We start from the raw sequence: 21,780 nt of genomic DNA, 5'->3' as shown, positions 1-21,780 counted from the left end.
AGGAAGGGGTTGGGGGAGAAAGCTGCAGAATTATATGTACGATCAAACGGAAGAGGGCAATAAATATGAAGGCATCCCATGCCCACTTGTGCATTCAAAGGCATAGAAATCACATACATCAAATCTCTAAAACATACTCCAAATGTAACAGTGGTAACTCCTGGGCTGGGCAGGGTTTTGGGGAAAGGGGTGGAGGGTTCCATTGGGACTCTTTTCTCTTTTGTCTATGTTAAGGTGACCGGGCGTCCTGCTTTTGGCGGGACTGTCCCGCCAAAAGCGGGACGTCGGGTCACCTTACTATGTACTTCTTTCTTGCCTAACTGTGTGGCCCCCTCCCTAAACCACACCTCTCCTTTAGTTTGGTTGGTTGTTTTGTCTCCAAACATATAACTGGTGTCTATTGAGAGCTTACCATCTGCCATGCTCTGTGCTAAATGCCTTAATTCATTATCTCATTTAATCATTTCAACAGCCATATGAGGTGGAAATTACCTGGTAGGCCAACCTGGCATTTTGGACATAGCCAAGGGGTAAAGAGTGTGAAAAGAAAAATGAAGAAGTCTCATTTTACCCCCTGGCAATGGGCAAGGAGACACCTGATTGGTGGTGTTGCTCTTATATCAACCAGGGGCAAAGCAGATGTACAGTCCTTAGTTCATCCCAGCTTGATGCCTGTCAGTGGCCAGAGCTGTTTCATGCCTGAGACACATTTAAAAAAAAAAAAAAGTCTCATTTTGGTAAAATTCTTGAGTATTTTGCAATAATAAAATGTCAAAACAAACTAGGTTAATTTCATACCATTTTAAATTAAAATGGTGTTTTGTGTTGAACAAACTACATTTTATAATTCATAAGAAACAATTCAGTAATTGTCCCAATGATGTGTTTTTTGTTTTCTGATTTGTAAATATGTCACCTTTTGAGTAAATAGTCTGTAATTGATATTACTTTAAAGATAAGTAAAGTCCATTTTTGTTAGGTATATTACTCATTCTCTGGAAATTCTATAAACTATCAATTGGAAGACTCCAGCCTCTAAGAGAATAAAATGAGGCAAATAAAGATTTTTGGAAGCAAATGGATCTAGGTTCAATATGCCTATGTTGTTTTTCTAGCTGCATGATGGGAAATTTTACCTACTTTTTCTGAGCCTCTTTTTCCTCATCTATTAAATGGGGCTAATAATAGTTCCTTCCTCAAAACAGTTGTCTTGAGGATTAAATGAGACAGTAATGAAGGCCTGAGTGTAGCAGATGTTTGTATTCAGTGCACACAAGTCATCTTTCAGGGTTCAAGCAGAGTTTTCAGCACTAAATCCTGAAATGTGGGAGCTATTGATTCCATGGGTCCTGACAGATGGACTTGAATTTCTGTCAAGTTCTCACTTTTAAGCTGCTTTTATCTGGTAAATATACACATTACCTTTGATGTCTCCAGATAGGAGTTAAACAAATGATTAGATATTGTTAAAGGAGTGGGAATGCTTTGGGGGAAAGAGAGAGAGTGAGTGACTGAATCACCTTTATTTTGCTGCTCAGACACCTGGAGCCACTTCTTATCTCCTCTGAGATTCAGACCATGAGAACAGATGGGTTTAAACATCACCTGGAAGGATCTCATGCTAACGATGAAATCCTAGTTACATGAGACAGCAAATCTTTCAGGGGCTAATGGCTTTTGGAGATGTTGGTCCACAGAATAGATAACTAGCTTCTAAAATGGTTTAATTAAGGACTCCTTCTCCCATACCTCCAGACTCGAGCAATGTTCACTGAAGTATTGCTGGGAGGATGTCTTTGCTGCCTGCATCAATTCTGCACCCTCCCTCTCCCTTCTTTCTCCACCTTCACCCCCACTCCCATCCAAGGCTCCATCTCTTCTCTCTGGGACCATGGTTATAGCCTGATCAGAGCGATCACTTCAAACCACACATCTGATTGCAGCACCTCGTTGCTTAAAATGATCCGACGGCACCTCATTCTTATTGGGATAAAAAAAACCATTAGCACCTAGGAGGCCCCGTGTCCTCAGACTCCTGTTCTTTTCCTAAGTCCCCACCACTTGACCCATCCATTCTCTGCTCTCCTGCCACACTAGTCTCCCATCAGATCTTCTAATTCCCCCGTGGTCTCTGAATACACGGGAATTTTATACAAGATAGTCTTTCTGTCAAAAATTTTCTTCTCCCTCACAGCCCTCACCTCACCACTCCTTCCCAAGGTAAGTCCTGTATCAGCCTGAGTCCACTGAGAAGCTGACCTCAAAACAGGATCAGACATGCAAGAGTTTTATTGGGGGGCCTGCCTCTGAAGGATAGAGATAGAGGGAGCAGGAGTGGTCAGGGAGACTTGGATCATGGCGTGAGTCTGCCACTGTGACAGAGACAGAGAGAGAAGGAAGGATGGGTTAGAAAGAGCTTCTGACTGCAGTGTAATTCTGAGAAAGTCTTAGCCCGTGACAGGGTGCCCCCAAGCAAAGGTTGCTCAGTGGAGAAGTCCCACACTGGGCAGAAATGGGCAGGTTCTAGCAGCCCCAGCCTCCATATGCTCACTCCTGGGCTGGGAGCAGCCTGTGGGGAGTGTGGCCTTGAATGAATGTGACAACAGACCCAAAGGTGTGGTGGTTGAAGCTGTCAGTCAACCATGCTCCCTCAGCACGTTCTCTTAAAGGAAGAACTCTGCAGTGCACTGCACAGCCACCACCACCCTACTAGTCCTCCATCTAACCCAGGGTCTTCTGTGACAGCCCCAGGGAGACTTCCCACAGGGAATTTGGTTACATATGTCATTTGTTTAATTTGTGTTGTCCTGGGTGTCCTGTTGTTCACACCTTCCTGTGATAATCAGCTTTATGACAGCAAGGACTAGCTCTGGTTTTGCTCATCGTTATATCCCCAGCACCCAGTACAATGCATGGCATTAATAAAGATTTGATGAGTAAGTGAACAAATGAATGAATCAAGCCTGGAGAACGTGAGGTAGGATTCCTCTGAAGTAACAGCTTTGCTGGATCGGGTGGGCAGGATCTCCCCCGGAGACTATCAGCTGCTCTGTCAGTTGCCATTGCTTAAATGCCCTCATGAGGGGTCCTTGGTGAATCCCCTGGGCCACGAGGATACCCATAACCAACAATAGCTCACCAACATGAGGACTATTGAATTCTCTGGTTATTCAACCTGTCTGGGGGTTAACAGGGATAATGTTGGGGAATAATAACTCACGATGTCACTTTGGTGATTGTGATAGTATGTAGGACGTTGTAAATGTCATCTCTCCACATGCTGATCTATGTGAGGGAGAAAGGGAAGTCACCAAGGAGACTTCATCCTCACTCTCTCAGCCCTGGAGAAACAGAAAAAGAAAGAAAGTTCTCTAACTTCCCAATCTACACACTGGGCCGCTATCTGAACTGTAAGAAACAGTGAACAAGTTTGGAGTTTATCTTTCACCCACTGGTGTCCAGACCTATGCCACGAGGCCCTGAGGAACTTGTGCTCCTTCTATTGTGTGGTTTCACTGTGTGACCTCCATTCTCAACTTCGCTTCATGGGCCGAAGTGGCTGCTCCAGCTTCAGGGTGTCCCTCATCTCAGCCAGAAGGAATGAGAAAGAGGCGAAGGTACAAGAAGTCAACAGCACACACCAGCTGCCATTTAGGAGAGTTCTCAGATGCTGCCATAAGACATTCTACTTTTACATCCTGTGAAAGCCAAAACTTACTCCCACAGCCACGTCTAGCTGCAAGGGAGCCTGGAAAATGCCACCATTCTTCTGTGCTATTGCTGTGCTAGGTATAAATTTGAGTGCTGTTCCCATGGAAGAAGAAGAAAAGAGATAGGGGGTAGGAACACCCAGTCATGTCTACCACAGGGCACATTTCCTTGAACCACATTGGCCTTTGGGAACAATACCATAAAAAGAACAATTCCTTTTCTTTTTTTAAAGGTGCCTGCTCTTCTGCTTCATGACCCAAATTTCACACAGAGCCCTACTGGAGAGCCTACTCTCTCTGATTTCACATCAGTGACCTCAGGGATGGAGTCTTTGCCCCAGACACCTCCCCTTCTGGCAGCCAATGGGAGGGGCCATTCCTGGCTCAGAGGCCTATATAGTGGTCAGTCTTTCCCTTTGCCTTACTTTGTTTCTCTCCTCAATAAAATGCAACAAAATCCTTCTGTGCTCAGCTCAGATATAATCACCAGTCCATCCACCCCAGCCTAAATCTTTTGGAAATATAGTGAGTATCCAGGCCATGTCTATTTGCAAAAGTAAGAGGCAAGACAAAGCAGAGGAAAAGAACCTTGTAATGTGAAGTAACAGCATGTTACATTTTTTATTTATTTTTTATTTTTTTTAAATATATTTTTATTGATTTTTTACAGAGAACAAGAGAGAGGGATAGAGAGAAACATAGATAAGCTGCCTCCTGCACACCCCCTACTGGGGATGTGCCCACAACCAAGGTACATGCCCTTGACCAGAATCGAACCTGGGACCTTTCAGTCCTCAGGCCGACGCTCTATTCACTGAGCCAAACCGGTTTCGGTGCATGTTACATTTTTTATATCATCAATATAAACAATGGCTTTAAAACCAGAACAGTAATGGGGGTGATGCCAGCTCCTTGCCATTTTGTGGGGCTCCCTGGGGAAGATGGAAGAACAGAGTGGGAACACAAGAGACAAAGTATTAAATAGGAGGGTCTGGCATCCTTTTGGTGCTAGCAAAAGCCCTGTTTGCTCATGGCTCACCAGTCATAGAAGGAAGATGATTTATTATAAGCTGTTGCAGAATATATTATGCATGGTAGAGGCATGGAAAGGTCTTTGATATGTATCTGAAAGAGCTTCAAACACATAAAAGAGATAAATTTTGTATGAAGAGTGTCACTGAGAGGCCGGGAAGAATCTCTGACACATCTTCATATCACATGGAATAATGAAGGGCAGCTCTACTCACACAATCCGGGCATTAATTTCACGTAAAGAGGCCGTCGTTAGCATATCGATGCACCCGACTTCACATTGTAAGCCAGCCGTGCTATTGGGAAGCGCAACTAGAGACTTTCTGGTCAAAGGCCTCGAACCGTGGTCAAGGTCCAGCGTGTGTGTTTGGTCGATTGTTTTCCCTCGAAATACTGATCTCTGGCTTCTTCCTTTCAATCCTCCGAAACCACAATTCGAGTGCAGTAAACTGCCTTCTTTTGTTTTCTTCTGAACTCCCAGCTTCTGTGCGATTCCCAGATTCTGGCCAAAGCCCTTTGGCCTACAGCATTCCCAGCCTGCGACCTCATCTCTCAGCTTGCTCAGGTGCCTGTTCTCCGAGGCGGTCCCTGGTGTGGCCCTGGCCCCTCACACGTTGTTTCCTTCATCCTGCCCTTCTCCCTGGCCAGGCTTCAGGGAAAGCAGGGAAGAGCTCTCGGGAACTGCACACGACACTCTGGCACACAACCAGTTACTGGGCAAGAAACATATTTGTCAAAAGCGCCTCTTGTTCTTGAATTATGATTTCCCGCTCCAGGCCGCTGCCGCTGTTTGAGTTGGGCTATACCTAATTATGGCTTTATTGGCTTTAATAAAGAGACATCCAAGTGTGCAGACAGTTGCACACAAAACAATAACAACAATAAATGTAAAGTGTCTCTTTAAACATCTGCAATTTATATTCATTGTTTATGGCATTAGCCTCCCCCATGAAGCAGCTGGTTAGATTTCCACAACCAGGAGATGAGAAGGAGAATTCCCAGAAGCACCTGGGTTAGCAGCTTGCTGGACCCAGCCCTAGGTTACCAGCCCCCTGTGCAATAAAATGGAGGCTCATTTCTGCTGAACTCCCTGCCACCCTGGTCAGGACCGGGACCAAACTCCCTTCTGCAGGTTGAGTGAAGCACCCCAGTCAATGCAACTGCCAGCGAGACGCCTGAAGGGATGCCTGCAAGCTTATGGAGAGGCGGGCCTATTGAGATGCCAATCACAGCAGTAACAATAGTAATGCTTGGGTTCAGTCCAATCCTCAAGTCTCCAAAGTGAAGGACCTACAGAGCATCCCCTCCCGCTATGGTCGGAGGAGTCGTGTCTTAGCCTTTGCAAGACAGAACAGGTGAACTTGGTGGAATCCTGGTCCTCAATATTATTGCCCCTTTTCTGGTAGATTAATATGATTTTAACATGTTTCTGTGATGCAAAAATATTCTCATTCTCACAAATCCTGGAGACTCCAGTGCATATGATTTTCTATTGGGCAAATGAGAAAAAGAGAGCATGATGTGGAGGTATTTGACCTTCCCAAAGTCACAGTTACTCAGAGCTGGTACCAGGTGCCAGCTCTCTGGCTCATGCTCTGTGAGCCACTGAGTGTATGGCCACCACTTCCAAATGAGAGAGAGAGAGAGAGAGAGAGAGAGAGAGAGAGAGAGAGAGAGAGAGAATGAGAGAGAAGAGAGAGAATGAGAGAAGGTAAGTGAGCCTTTACCTCCTGTCCAAGGAACTATATCCCCAAGATTTATCAAAATTTTGTCTTTAATCTGCACTAGCAACTGTTATACTGATTCTCCAATTTTGGCTAACATTAATTGCATACCATTTTTTTAAATCATGAATAATAACAAGAATAAAATTTCATGTATTCCGTCAACAAATAGTTGTTGTACATTTCATGTGCCAGACATTTCACTAGATGCTGGAGATAAAACAAAAACAAAAATGAGATTCAGCTATGAAGCTTCCATGAGGAAGAGTATGTTAATCACATGTGACTGAGCTAAGTATCTGACAAGAAAAGCATGTGGTATTACAGAATGCATAATGTCAGAGGGCTGTTTATGGGAGCAAGGTGTGTGTATGGAGAAGAGGTGCAAAGAGAGGGGACAAATGATGACTGAGAAGATAAGGGTCTGGGTAGAGCTCAGTCGTTGGAAGGATCAGGGTGTGACTGGAGAACTACAGATGGCCAGTGAGGTTTGAGGGCAGACAGTGATTGGGAGAAGGGGAGGAGGTGAGTTAAAGAGGTGAAGTGGGCAGGGGAACACCACTGGAACGTTGAAGTGGGGGGTGGGGACAGGACCAGATGGAGAGGGAGACAGGGAAGGAGTCAGATGATGCTAGGGAGAGAATGTGTGGTGAGAGGGCATCAGGGGATTGTAGGGAATTCAGTTAGTTGTGATCTCTCCCTCTCCTGGCAGTTAAGAGAATCAGAAGGTGGCAGCAAGAGATCACTGTTGAAGCAAAATCAATAGGATTTGGGATTCGATTAGATCTGGTGGAGGACGGGTCAGTGATAGCTCTTGGGTGGCTCTCCTTGTGTTGAGGGGCTCCTAGGAGGACAGTGTAAGGAAAGAAGACTCTGAGCTTTGGTTTGGATATAAAAATTGTGGGTACTTCTGAGCCATCCCAGAGAGATACTCACCTGGGCATGAGGGTCTAGAGCTTGAGTAGAGTTGCCTATCAGAACTTGGATTAGAGAGTTACATGTGTGCAGCTGGAAACGGAAATCACAGCAGTGAGTGAGATCATCTCAAGAGAAGGTATGGAAAAGAAAGGAAGGCTCAGACCTGCTCCTCCAGCAACTCTGTTTAATTTTGGAGAAAAAGATGGTGAACTCGGCCTCAAATGAGAGAAAGAATAGACAGCCAGGGGGCCAGGTGGGGGAAACCAAGAGTTCCACCCCTGAATGTCAAAGAAGTGAATGTGCCGAGAGAAAAGGAGAGGTCGATATTCAAAGTCCCTGAGGGTTTAAGGAAAGTGACCATTGGAAACTGTCCTTTAAATTTGGTAGTTGGAGGTTAGTGCAAGGTCAGTTAAGATGGAGGGAGAGGTGGGGAAGGATCAGATGATCCAAGGGGAGAGGGAAGAAATGGGGACAGTACTCTTAGGATATCTGGTTTAAAATGAGGAGGAGAGCCAAAATCGGTTTGGCTCAGTGGATAGAGCATTGGCCTGCTGACTGAAAGGTCCTGGGTTCGATTCCGGTCAAGGGCTTGTACCTTGATTGTGGGCACATCTCCAGTAGGGGGTGTGCAAGAGGCAGCTAATTGATGTTTCTCTCTCATCGATGTTTCTCTCTATCCCTCTCTCTTCCTCTCTGTAAAAAATCAATAAAATATATTTTAAAAATAAAAAAATAAAAATAAATAAATAAAATAAAATGAGGAGGAGAGATGGGACAGTAACTGAAGGAGATTTTGTGGGGTTGAAGGCAGCTTTGGTTTGGTTTTTTAATGGAAGATATTTGAGTATCGATAAAAGCAAATGGGGAAAGTTTCTAAATGGTATATGTAAAACTTGTGCATTACACTACAGGTAAATTTTTACTCAACAGATATCAAAAATAAATATCAAAATCGAATCAATGATCTACATGCTGCTGTGTTTAGGGAGGACGTGTATTATATCTGCAACTAACTTTGAAATTCATTTAACGAAAACATGATTGGCAGATGGCTAGAGGGATGCACAGGACAGATATGTGATAAAGCAAACACAGCGAAGTGTCCATTTTGGCATCCAGGTGGTGAAGGTATGGGTATCTTCCATACAATCCTTCCAACTTCCACAGTGTTGATGGAAAAAGTAATAGGAAGAATCCTGTTGACAGAAGAAGAAAAAACTATTCACAAGTAAGAGGAAAATATATGCAGTATATTTCCCTAGGAGATGTGAGAAGAAGGGGTTGGTGAAGGCATTTGGCTGAAATAGAAACATAAGACCTCTATACAGAGACAAGACATAAGGAGGAATGAAAATTAATCTCCCTTTCTCAGGCATTTTGATCAAGTAATAGATCCAAAATATTATAGCTCTGCATGTGGCACCACTAATGAGCAGGGTTTTTCTCACACCGGTAATAAATTTGCAACAAGCCCCATGATTTAAGGCAAATTCTACAAGGTGATGAGAAACATGTTACTAAACAGGCTGAAATCCCTTTGAACTTTTCATCAAATGCTCCATCCACCTGCCTCCTCCTGCTGCCCCATTCTAGAAGAACAGTTGAGCAAATGAACGCATGCGCATCCCAGTCACTATTTCTCCACTGTTGGAGCCTCCAGGAGCACAAGCTGTGGGATCAACAGACTGGAGCTCCAGTCCCAACTGGGACCTTGGCTAGATGGGTAACTTTGGTCTCCTCCCTTCTAAAATTGGGGCAAGAATCGGGGCAAGAGGCTCCTACCTCTCCTGGTGACTGAGAAGGTTAAATGAGTGAGATCTTTCATATATATTAATATAAAAACCTAGGTCCATGCCTGGTCCACAGAAAGTGCAAAACCCAGATTGTTATTGTTTTAAAATGTGAAATGTAAGTGCCCTTCATGCATAAATATGCACTGTGGTAATTCAAAAGACACCTTATCGTGTGCGAAAAAGCAGTGGTGCTTATGGTTTGAAATCTCTTTTGCTCTCTGCTCACATCTCAAGCTGCATAAAAAGTGTCCTCTCTGGTGTCCCTGACGCCGTAGGTCATGTTGTTCGTCCACATAAAAGCCCGTTGGAGAATCATTATAAACCGAGCAGCTTTCAGATTGGCGGCTCCTCACTTCTGAAGGGTCCCCAGGGGGGTCACAGAGAAGTGCCCCGGGGCCTTATTTTCTTCCTGGGGTCAAAGATCCACCTGTGGTAATTAGCAAGATTGGGCCCGGGCTCCTCCGAAGCTGTGTGGCCACAACACCAAACAAAACACGTTGACATTCCCCATGGAAAGAGTGTCTCTGATTTCCTGCTCCCAGATCTGAAACACCAACTTCTATGAGCTTTGTGGCAAACTCCAATTCATTAACTGTTTTCAACAGAAAAAGAAAATCTCAAAAGGCTTGTTGACAGCCCCAGTGGCCATGGTGTAACCTTATCCTTATCTTTCATTATCTTGCTTTTATTAGGGGAAAGAAAAAAAAAAAGAAAAAAAAAGAGGCTTTTGTTTTCATGGCCATGACCTCAAGAATGCTTTCACATGCAAGAAGCACAAGGGGGGGAAAATGTACTTATTGGAAGAACCCGAGATATACTTGAAAGTGTAAGAAATCTTCCCTCTCCCCGTAGAAGTCAGATTTTCCTCATTTATAGTAAAAGTATTACAGTAAAAGCCAGTCTTTAGTCGTTATGGACTATGTACATATAGTGCCTGGTGTAAAAGTATTATTACTTTAATGTATCCCACTGGAGGCAGGCTTTTTAACCTACTACAGCTTACACCTGCCCTCAGTACGGACACAAAGTCACATTCCCCGCCGTATGGGTCCTTTCTTAAAGCAGAAATATTTGCAGATCAGTGGACTACACGCATCAACAATAAACGAATGGACGGGCAATGGGCACGTAGGTTACCTGAGCTTCCATCAGATTCTGACCTATATCTTAGGTGACAACCACACCGAAGGACATAGCAGACTCATTCCAAGTGATTCCCACTCTATTTGGCTTGAACAATGTTTTAGGGGGTGGTTTTTTAATTAATTGCCTATATTTTAAAATTCTGATATTTCAAATAAAAATCTGTAGCCCAATGGTGTGGTTCAGTGGTTAAGTGTCGACCTATGAATGAGGAGCTCACGATTCGATTCCCAGCTAGAGCACATGCCTAGGTTTCAGGCTCCATCCCCCACAGGGATGTGCAGGAGGCAGCTGATCAATGATTTTCTCTCATCACTGATATTTCTATCTCTCCCTTCCTCTATGAAACCAGTAAAAACATTTTTTTTTTCATCTGTAGCCTGGCCAGCATGGCTCAGTAGTTGACCAGGAGGTCATGGGTTCAATTTCTAGTCAGAGAACATGCCTGGGTTGTGGGCTTGATTCCCAGGGAGGGGGCATGCAGGAGGTAGCCTATTGATGACTCTCTCTCATCATTAATGTTTCTATCTCCCTCTCCATTTCTTCTCTGAAATCAATCTACAACTAATAAAAGGGAAATATGCCAAATTGACCATCACTTCACAACAACCACAGCCAATCAGGAGTGAGTATGCAAATTAACCCAACAAAGATGGTGGCCACTCTGGACCTCTGGGCAGCACTCATGCAGGTTTGGAGCAGCCAGGGGGGGCAGGACACCTGCTATGAGGGAGAGGAGGGGCGGAGGGAGCTATAGGAGCGGCACTCCTGCTGGAGCAAAGACAGAAAGCAGGGGCCAGAGGGAAGGCCTGGGTCCCAGGTGCCAAAGGAAAACTGGTGGCAGCAGCCAGGGGAAGGAAGGCCTATTGCACAAATTGTCATGCAATGGGCCTCTAGTAAAAGTATATACAATATTTTTTAATATGCTTTTTCATTAAAAATCAGAAGCTCTGAGAAAATGAAGTCCTGGGGTAAGCATCATGGGGAGCACAAGATCCCCATAAACCTCATCAGCACCCCAAATCCACCTCCAAATAAACCTCAAATCTCTGTAATCCAGTTTCCCCAAGTACATATGATGGGGTCCCTGCCCCAACCTGGCTTACAGCCCCAGAGCAAGAATCATCTGGAAGGAGGAGGAGAGCCGTGCCTCCTTTAGGAGAGGCCCATGCTCTGTGTGTCATTTAAGTTGCCGCCAGACCCTTACCTGGCCTGCCTGGTGGCCCCAGAGGCCATTCCCTTGTGAGACCTGGGACCATGGTGAATAGACAAGTGAGGAAAGAACATTGTTTTAAATAGCAATTATCTCAAAATACTGACGATCCTCATTATATGTGGGTTCCGTACTTGGAAATTAGGCTACTTTCTAAGATTTACTTGTAATCCCCAAATCAATACTCAAGGCGCCTGTTATTCACAAAGGGAGAACGGCGAAAACGTGAGTCCCCCAAAGGGCAGCGTGCCCACGTAACCGAAGTGGAACCAGGCCCGCTCTGCCTGCCTGTCTGAGCTCTCACTCTGAACACTGTCCTTCCCGTGGTCCAGTCGTGCCATGTTTTTTCAAGCTGGGGGGACTCTTTTGGTGGTTTCACTATTGAATATGGCTGCGCTCTGTTGGGCCTGGGCACAAGAAGGCTGGGAGGCAGCTGACAGGAAAGGTTATGTGTTAGACGAGCTTCCTTGGGGCCTGAGTTACAGTGTTATTGGCTGTGAGGTCAATGTAAATGACTCAACAGCGTATGTTAAATAAAGCATCTTTAAACGGACACACACAAGATGAAGGTATCATTTCATCGGTTGCTGAAATGTTCTGACCAGAGGCCTGCAGGAAGCTCACCCCTTTCCCCAGGGGCAATGGCTCAGTCATTTAACTGCTAATTCCGTGTTGGCTGCGACTTCACAGAGCACAGCCTCTGTGAATAACAAGACTCTCCTGTCAATCTCCCGTCACACAGAGGCGCCGCCAGGAAGCAGTGAGGCCGGGAGTGCTAGGCCTGGGCCTGTAGCAGGAATCTGCTTCCACGTTGTTCTAAAAGCGGACATGGCATTTATGTGAGTCAGGTATGGTAAGACACACAGACATGGAAATGACTGTCATAAAGAAAGTTTAGCCAGAACCAGTTTGGCTCAGTGGATAGAGCGTCGGCCTGCAGACTGAAGGGTCCCAGGTTTGATTCCAGCCAAGGGCATGTACTTTGGTGGGGGCATATCCCCGGTAGGGGGTGTGCAGGAGGCAGCTGGTCGATGTTTCTCTCTCATCAATGTTTCTGACTTTTTGTCCCTCTCCCTTCATCTCTGTAAAAAATTAATAAAATATATATAAAAAGAAGAAAGAAAGAAAGGAAGAAAGGAAGGAAGGAAGGAAGGAAGGAAGGAAGGAAGGAAGGAAGGAAGGAAGAAAGAAAGAAAGAAAGAAAGAAAGAAAGAAAGAAAGAAAGAAAGAAAGAAAGAAAGAAAGAAAGAAAGAAAGTTTAGACCAGCTGGTGTGGCTCAGTAACTAAGCATTGACCTATGACCCAGGAGGTTGCTGTTTGATTCCCGGTCAGGGCACATGCCTGGGTTGTGAGCTCGATCCTCAGTCAGGAGGGGGGGAGGGGGGTGACGGGGGTGGCATGCAGGAGACAACCAATCAATGATTCTCTCTCATCATTGATGTTTCAATCTCTCTCTCCTTCCTCTCTGAAATTAATTAAATATATATATATTTATTTTTAGAGACAGAAGTTTATGCTTACACTCCCTAAAAGGAGGCAGGCCTCACAGGGTCATGTGGGGAAGCACCAGGGTTCATCACGCGCTTGGCTGAGAGGACGTGGAGTTCTCACGGGAAGGAATGGGCGAGGAGGGTCAGTACCTGAGTAACCTCAGGGTCACGTAGCTGGAATAGTTTTGGCAAGCTCTGGCCTACAGAGGTGGTCCCCTGTTGCCCAGTACCTGGCCCTGGGTGATTAGGGCGAGGTGCGGGGTGTGTGTGTGTAGGGGGGGGGGGCGGATATTGGCTTGACCTGAAGGGGTTTGCTAAGGGAGGTGGTTGGTTTGTATATCAAAAGCAGGCTCCTGGGGGTGCTGTTTGCTATCTCTAGGAATAGCCAGCCTTGGGAGGAGCAGTATCTTCAGGATAAAGGCCCCAAATGCCGGAGCATCAACAACACGGAGAGTAAGAAAGCACAGTGAGCACACATGTTCATTTTCATCTTAACCATTTAACATCAGCGGACACAATTTTCTCTTTTAATTGAGGTGTAATTGACATATAATAATACTGTACTGGTTTCAAGTGTACAACAACATAATTTGATATTTGTATATATTATGAAATGATCATCACAAATCTAGCGAATATCTATCACCACACATAGTTGCCACTTTTGTCTTGTGATGAGATTCTTAAGAACCCCTCTCTCAGCAACTTTGAAATGTACAATGTATTGTAGTACCATTTGCTATAGTCCCCACCCTGTACATGAACATCCCAATTTTCAAGATGATAATTTTCAAGAGAAATGAGAGGCTCAGAAATGATTCTTGGTGTGTCCCCCAGCTGCCAGAACACACATTTACTGCCTATCAGGCCCTGAGTGGGCCCTGAGGTTACAAAAATAATTCAGGCAGGGAGCCTACCCTGCCATGCCTGTGGGAGGGGAAGAGAGAAGAAAGCCAGGTGACATGGTAGAAGGTGACAGGGAGTTCATAGGACTGACCACACCCATGGCTGAGCTTGAGGAGGGCTTGATGAGGGGAGGACAGCATGAGAGTGAGAGGCATATACAGGAACATATACAGCATATCTGCAGGGGAGAGCTTCCATGACCCTCAGTGTGGATAGTATCGAACCCTACATATACCATGTCTTTTCCTATCCATGTATACCTATGATAAAGATTTCTAATTTATAATTTAGGCAATGTAAGAGACTAACCACAATAACTAATAATGAAATCGACAAAAATAATAATATACTTTGAAAAAGTTATGGGAATGTGCTCTTTCTCACTGTCTCAAAATACCTGGAATTTTCCACTTAGCACCTTCAGACCAGGGTTGACTGCAAGTAACCAACACTGAAAAGCAAAACCCGGATACAGAGGGACAACTGTGGCTCCTGTTTGCTGTAAGAAAGCCACTCGTACTCGTGGATGAGTGGGCCATGCCCACGGAACACGGGAGCACTGCGTGGCCATGGAGTGGAAGTCAGCGCGCCGTAGCCACGGGTGGAAGGACATAGGACCAGGCCTGCTCCACACCTGTTCCCACAAGCAGACATCCCTCAGGAATTGGTCCCCGAAGTGGAATTGTGGGGCCCAAAGTGGAATGGCTTGGTGGGAAATGGAGACAGGAAGAAATTGAGGGAGAATGAAAAGATGGCAACATTGGGATCGAGTCCAAAGGGAGAAGAGCCAGATGGAAGAGTGAAGAGAAGAGTCACACTGTTTTCCAAAATGCACATCACGCCCTAAGGTGCAGCAGCCCAGCGAGGGCGTGTATAAATTCTCCCACGAGCCTCACTACTCTCTGGCTGATTTCTAACACTTCTCATACTTACAAGCTTTTGCAGTTCAGATTTGAGTTTCTATCTCAAATGAGAAGTTAGAAACATCTGAGTAACTATCCTACAGAAAAGCTCACATATACACAAACTTCTAAGCATTTTTGTAAAAGAGATAAATGAAAACAATCTTAAGTTTCCTCAGTAGGTGTCAAACTACACATAAGGCTGCCATAATCAAATAGCGTGCCACTACATACATGCAAAAATAAATCTAGACCGCCTTCTTATATCATATGCAAAAATAAACTCAAAATGGATTAAAGATGTAAATGTAAAACTCACAATCATAAAAATACTAGAAGAAAACATAGACAGTAAAATTTCTGACATCTCTCATAGCAATAGTTTTCCTGCTCTATTTCCTTGGGCAAGGTAAACAAGAGAAAAAATAAACAAATGGGACTACATCAAACTAAAAAGTTTTGGCACAACAAAGGAAGCCATCAACAAACGAAAAGACAGGATAGAGCGTCGGCTTGGGGACTGAAGGGACCCGGGTTCGATTCCAGTCAAGGGCATGTACCTTGGTTGCAGGCATATCCCCAGTAGGGGGTGTGCAGGAGGCAACTGATCGATGACTCTCTCTCATCGATGTTTCTAACTCTCTATCTCTATCCCTTTCTCTCTGTACAAAATCAATAAAATATATTAAAAAAAAAAAAAAATGAAAAGACAACCTACTAAATGGGAGAACATATACACCAATGTTACAGCTGCTAAGGGGTTAATATTCAAAATTTATGAAGAAGGTATACTACTCAACACCAAAAAAACCCCACAAACACCCAATTAAAAATGGGCAGAGGCCCTGTGGATAGAGAGAGCATCAGCCTGCGGACTCAAGGGTCCCAGATTTGATTCCCGTTAAGGGCATATACCTTGGTTTCGGGCACACCCCCAGGAGGGGGTGTACAGGAGGCAGCTGATCGATGTTTCTCTCTCATTGATGTTTCCAACTCTCTACCCCTCTCCCATTCTCTCTGTAAAAAAATAAATAAATAAATAAATAAATAATCAATAAAATATATTTAAATAAATAAATAAATAAAATGGACAGAGGACACAAACAGACACTTCCCCAAAGAGGACATACAGATGGCCAATATAAATATGAAAAGAGATTCATGGTCACTATTCATCAGAGAAATGCAAATTAAGACCACAATGAGATATCACCTCACACCTGTCTGAATGGCTATCATTAATAAGTCAACAAACAGCAAGTGCTGCCAAGGATGTGGAGAAAGGGGAATCCTTGTCTACTGTTGGTGGGATTGCAGTTTGGTGCAGCTAATATAGAAAACAGTATGGAGATTCCTCAAAAATTAAAAATAGAAGTGCCTTATGACCCAGCAATAAATACTTCTGGGTATTCATCTGAAAAAAACCATAATGCTGACTTGAAAGAATATATGCACCCCTATGTTCACACAGTGTTATTGATAACAGCTAAGATATAGAAGTAACCCAAGTGCCCATCAATAGGTGAATGGATAAGAAGTGGTGGTATATCAGCGCAATAAAATATTACTTGGCCATAAAAAAGAATGAAATCTTACCATTTGTGACACCATAGGTGGACCTGGAGGGTATTATGCTCAGTGAAATAAGTCAGTCAGGGAAAGACAAATACCATATGATTTCACTTACACGTGGAATCTAAAGAGCAAATTAACAAAGAAACAAAATTAATTGAAAGAGAATCATAAACTCAGAGATAAGATTGATGGTTGCCAGACAGGAGGGGGTTAGGGGACTGAGTGAAAAAGATGAAGGGATTGAGAAGTACAAGTTGTTAACAGGCTAGTCTCAGGGATGGGAAGTACAGCATCCTGAATATAGTCAGTAATATTGTAATAAGGTGCCAGGTGGGTCCTGGAAATATCGGAGGACCACACTGTAAAGTATATGATTGTCTAACCACTATGCTGTACTCCTGCAACTATGACAAAATAATATTGAATGTAAACTGTGATTGAAAAATAAAATTTTAATTGTGCATCAATAAGGGAGGAAGTCAAACAAGTCAAGTTACATCCACATTTCAAAATACTATGCAGCAGGAACACAGCCCCCTTTTGTATTTTAAAACTTAGCAAAGGTATTTATATCTAAGGGGTTAACACACAAATATAGAGAACAGCATAAACTTTTTACTCTGCAAACACGTACTTAAGTTTGCCTGTGTAGGGGTGTGTGCAGCTGCATTCATTGTATTAAGATGCGCCTAACATTTACCATCTTAGCTATTGTTAAGTATACAATTCAGTGCCATTGAGCGCACTCACACTGTTGTGCAACTGTCATCCCTATCCATATCCCAAACTCTCTTCTTCCCAATCTGAAATTCTATACCAATTACAGGATAATTTCCCCCTCCCCTCAGTCCCTGTCTGCCACCATTCTTTCTGCCTCTATGACTCTGGCACCTCGAATAATCGTGCAGTATTTGTCCTTTTGTGTCAGCTTGATTTCACTTAGCATAAAGTCTCCCGGTGTGGGTTTTTAAACAATAAAAATTAATACCTTGGTACCTGGCATGACAAATATTGGCCACTAGAGGGAACTAGAGATTGCTAAATGTTTCTCAGGTTTATTTGGGGGTGGGAAGGCCCTGGCGCAGTGGGTGGAAAGGAAGCTCCTTTACCTTTTTTTTTTTTTAAGGCGCCCTTAGCACTTTCTGGGAGGGGAACTAAGCCTAACCTTTAACTGAGGCTGGGCGTGGCCGGCAGACTGCAGCCCTTCTCTTCCCACTCTCACCAAGGGAGTGGCTATTTAAGGGGGTGGGAATCTGTGACCCTCCAGGATTCACAGATTCGCCCAAGGTCATGCTCCAGGGTAGAAAGTGGAACTGGTATCAGAGTCCATGTCAATAAGTTCTTTCCATTGCTTCATTTTGTGTCAATAGTCAAGGGGATGCCCTGAAAAATTTGTGGGGGCATTTGTGAGTTCTCAACTATAGCAAAGAGACTCCTGGGGTTTGGGGGAAGCAGAGGGAGAAGAGAGGAGAAGAGACGTTTGGTTTGGTTTGGTTTGGTTGGTTGGTTGGTTGGTTGGTTAGTTGGTTGTTTTTTCAGAAATGTCCAAGATTCCGCCTGACATGCATGCATGTCCAGGAGCAGCCTGTTTATAATTCCCTACCCGAGAGACTAACTCTTTCTGACATAGAATCATAAGTGCTATTGTCTGGCTTAATTTGTGTGAGTTGTGCAAGAATCCAGCCAGAGGGTGAGTCAAGGTGCTTTGTTGTGTCAGAAACTTTACCATAAGTTTTTCCAAGGCTGATAAGTGTCTGAGTGACCAACACCACACTCCAGGTTTGGTCTGGATTTAGGGCTGTGACAGTCACATTCTGACAGAATAAACACCTGATCCCCTCATTATGTTCTCTAGAATTGTGCCCATGAATTCATTTACCTATATATTTATAAATAGGTATAATTATTTCTTTATAAACTTACCAAAAGTTACTATTTTATTTCTCTTATATTACAGAAAGAACACTATTTTACCTTTCAAAATGATGTATATAAATAGGTTATAATACCTCTAAAATATTTGTGTTCTTCAACTCTGGTTTCCCTTTATAATCATCTGTGGAGCTTTTTTAAAAAATATTTTTATTGATTTCAGAGAAGGAGAGAGAGAAACATCAATGATGAGAGAAAGTCACTGACCAGCTGCCTCCTGTATTTCTCACACTGGTGATCGAGCCCACAACGCAGACATATGCTCCTACAAGGAATGGAACCGTGACCTCCTGGTTCATTGGTCAACACTCAACCACTGAGCCACACTGGCAGGCCATCTAAGGAATTTTTTTTTTAAAGTGATATTAATGTCATAGCCTGTCAATCTCAGTGCCAACAGAAATCTTCAATGTGGACTGCCCTGGAGAAGGAAACTTTATTCAATGCAAATAGCAAAATTGTGATACAGCACAACAGCATGGCTGTGGAACAAACAGCTCAGTAGTGTTACAGTCCAATTATGAAGCAGCACAGCTGTGGAGCAACAAGGCTGCAAGGTGACCCTGGGGCCAGGCCCCTCTTCAGCTAAACAAATCTGCTCTGCTCCTGTACTCCACTGCAGCAAGACATCTGTGCCAGACATCTTCACCTCAGTGACTCCTGATATTCAGTTTCAGTTCCAGTAGGAAACTAAGAGGCAAGTGTGCTCTCAGAACAAGAGGAGAGCTGGCTTATATGGACAAAAGTCCCTGCCCCCCTCCCCCCCACCTAGTTGGTCCATCCTCATGCAAAGGAGAACTCCAACTCCTCTCAGTTTGATTGGTCCAGAAGGCACTGACTGTCCTGATTGGCCAAAATGGAGCCACACTGACTGGTCAGTGAAGATACTGATGGGGCTATAGCTACACAGCTCCAGTTGGCCAGAGAAACAGTCAGTCCAATTGGTTGAAATAGGACTCCGGCAAATCCTCTATAAAGACTTGACTCAGAGAGGAGAAAATACAGTGCAGACCGGCAGTTCAGTGCATGGGCAGGTAGTTCAGGGCAAGCTTCTCCCTGAGGTGCAGTTTGCATGACAAGCCCGTATCAAAATCTTTGCTAGGGCTCTTTTTCTTTTTCTTTTTTTCTTCATTTGAGCCCTATTAAACACTGGGAGCCCTTCTTAGTAGGTATCTTCTCTCTCAGGGTCCACAGGTGCCAACTCAGACCAACTGAATTAGTTTCCCAGGTGGGTTCAGGCTTCAGAAATGTTTGAAAGTTGCTGAGGTGAGCATCACCTTGTTAGACCTTCAGACCAACTGAATCTGGATCTCTGGGGGTCCAGGTATCTGCAGTTTTAAGCATCCTCTGGGTAACACTTCGGCCTGCTGAGCTTTGAGGACCACTAACCCATAAACACAAATTTATCGAAATCACAGCCTGCATTTTTTTTTTTAACTTACCAGAGGATTCTTTCCAGTGAAAGATTTGTTCTCTGGCCACTGCTTTTCATTCTTATGTCAAATAAGTGCGTTTTCCATGAAACCATCCGGGAATCGTGTACCAGAGAATCCAAGCCCGTGGGAGGCAGAAAGGGAGCCCTTGGGGCAAAGGTTTCCAGAGGCACTGGAGGAGCCCATGGCCAGCTGAGACATAGTGAGTGTACAGACTCTGGTGCCACAGACTCTGGGAGGGTTAGACCTCAGGCCATCTGGGTTCAGTTCCCAGTTTGCTAGGGTCTTCAGCAGGTTCTGTGCACCTGTTTCCTAGTAATCCCCCTGCAGCAAGAGGAGACTGTGAAAGACAGAGGAAATGGAGAACAGATCTCTGGGTGCAGCCATTAGCCTGTGTACAAAAATGCGGCCAGGGAACCTGGATTCAAAAAAGCAAGACATCTTCATTCATTTCTTAAAAGAAGCAGCCCTCACATAGACTTGCCCCTTATTGGTTCCCAAAGAGCTCAGTGTTAGACCCTGAGTGCCCCCTAGCAGAGATGGCTGCTTCCATTTACTCTTGGCCATCCATCACCAAAGAGGGTCTCAGAAGTGGTTCCATGCACATTGTCCTTAGTTATTTCAAAGGGGACAGATCACCCATCGAATCCTTTTTCCACATGCATTAAAATCCACATTAGATTATACATCCTATTATATCCCAATGGCCATCACCATGCCTGGGCCATAATAGGTGCTCATTAAATGCTTGAGTGGATAATTAGATTATTAGCACATGATTATAAAAATCATTATCATTTATTGGGCACCTATTGTGTACCCAGCTCAGGGCTCACTACTTTATATGTGATTGTTGCATTTAACCTTCCTAACACCTTCAAGAGGTAAAAAAACAGTGAGCAAAGCTTCAGGATGGGTAAGAACACTAAAAGATCAGAGAAGTCAAGCAAGTAGCACACATGACAAGTCAGTCAACAGAACCATGATTCGGAGTGGTCTCCAAACTCTACATTGATAAAGGTTTTATAATGCAGTTTTATAATTTATTATGTAATTTTTGTAAAATTGTAACTTATGTGATTTTTATCTAATTGTAATTTTAAAATTGTAAGTTTTTATAAGTATGTCATAATTATAATTTTGTAAAATTGAAATTATGTAGCTGTGTAAATGTTAATGTAATTTTGGGGATGATCTTTATTATGTAATGAGGTGAGGTTGAACATTTGTGAATACCACAAAACATTTAAGTGAGAAATAACTTCAATCTTTTATTATCTCTTCCAGAAAAATGAAAGAGTTTATATTCTTCCACCATCTGAAGAAACTAACATAATAGAAGAAAGGAAAAGTTACAGATGTATATCATGTGTGAATGTTAATACAAAAATCTAAACAAAAACATAGCAATTTGAATCTGGTGATATAAAATAGGAAGATATTTAATTACTAAATTTAATTTATCTCAAGAATGAAAAGTTGACTTAATGTTAGAAAATCAATCTATGCAATCCCTTACATTATGAGGATAATATTGCAATAGCCATGTATTAATATGATGCCAGTGAGGTACTGGAAATCCCCAGAGGAACACTATCTAAAGTATGTGATTGTCTAGCCACTGAACTGTCCTCCTGACACCAATACAAAATAATATTGAGAGTAAAAATATAATTAAAAATAAACTTGAGATATCAATAAAAAAATAAAAATATATAATTTACATTTACATCAAATATACATATATGAAATACCTAGGAATAAATCTAACAAACAATTTCAAGATCACAAGGCAGAAACTAAAATTTTCTTGGGAGAAATTAAGGAACACCTAAAAAAATAAAGAGCAACATTATATTAACTGATTGAAATACTCATAAAAATACAGATGCTACCCTAAGTTGTGATGTATTGATTCACTGTAGTCCCAGTTGAAATCCCAACAAGCAGATTATAAGATGCATATGGAAATGAAAAACACTGACAATACTCAAGCTTCTCCTGAAGA

General features: G+C 43.4%; 1 pseudogene; it reads left to right on the top strand.

Moving 5' to 3' along the window:
* Window positions 1–569: 569 nt before the first annotated feature.
* On the top strand, window positions 570–712 carry LOC118708564 (annotated as a pseudogene).
* The last annotated feature ends 21,068 nt before the right edge of the window (window positions 713–21,780 follow it).

The sequence above is a fragment of the Pipistrellus kuhlii genome, unplaced genomic scaffold (genome assembly GCF_014108245.1).
Source record: "Pipistrellus kuhlii isolate mPipKuh1 unplaced genomic scaffold, mPipKuh1.p scaffold_m20_p_6, whole genome shotgun sequence".
Taxonomy (NCBI): domain Eukaryota; kingdom Metazoa; phylum Chordata; class Mammalia; order Chiroptera; family Vespertilionidae; genus Pipistrellus; species Pipistrellus kuhlii.
This window is presented reverse-complemented; position numbering and strand designations above follow the sequence as displayed.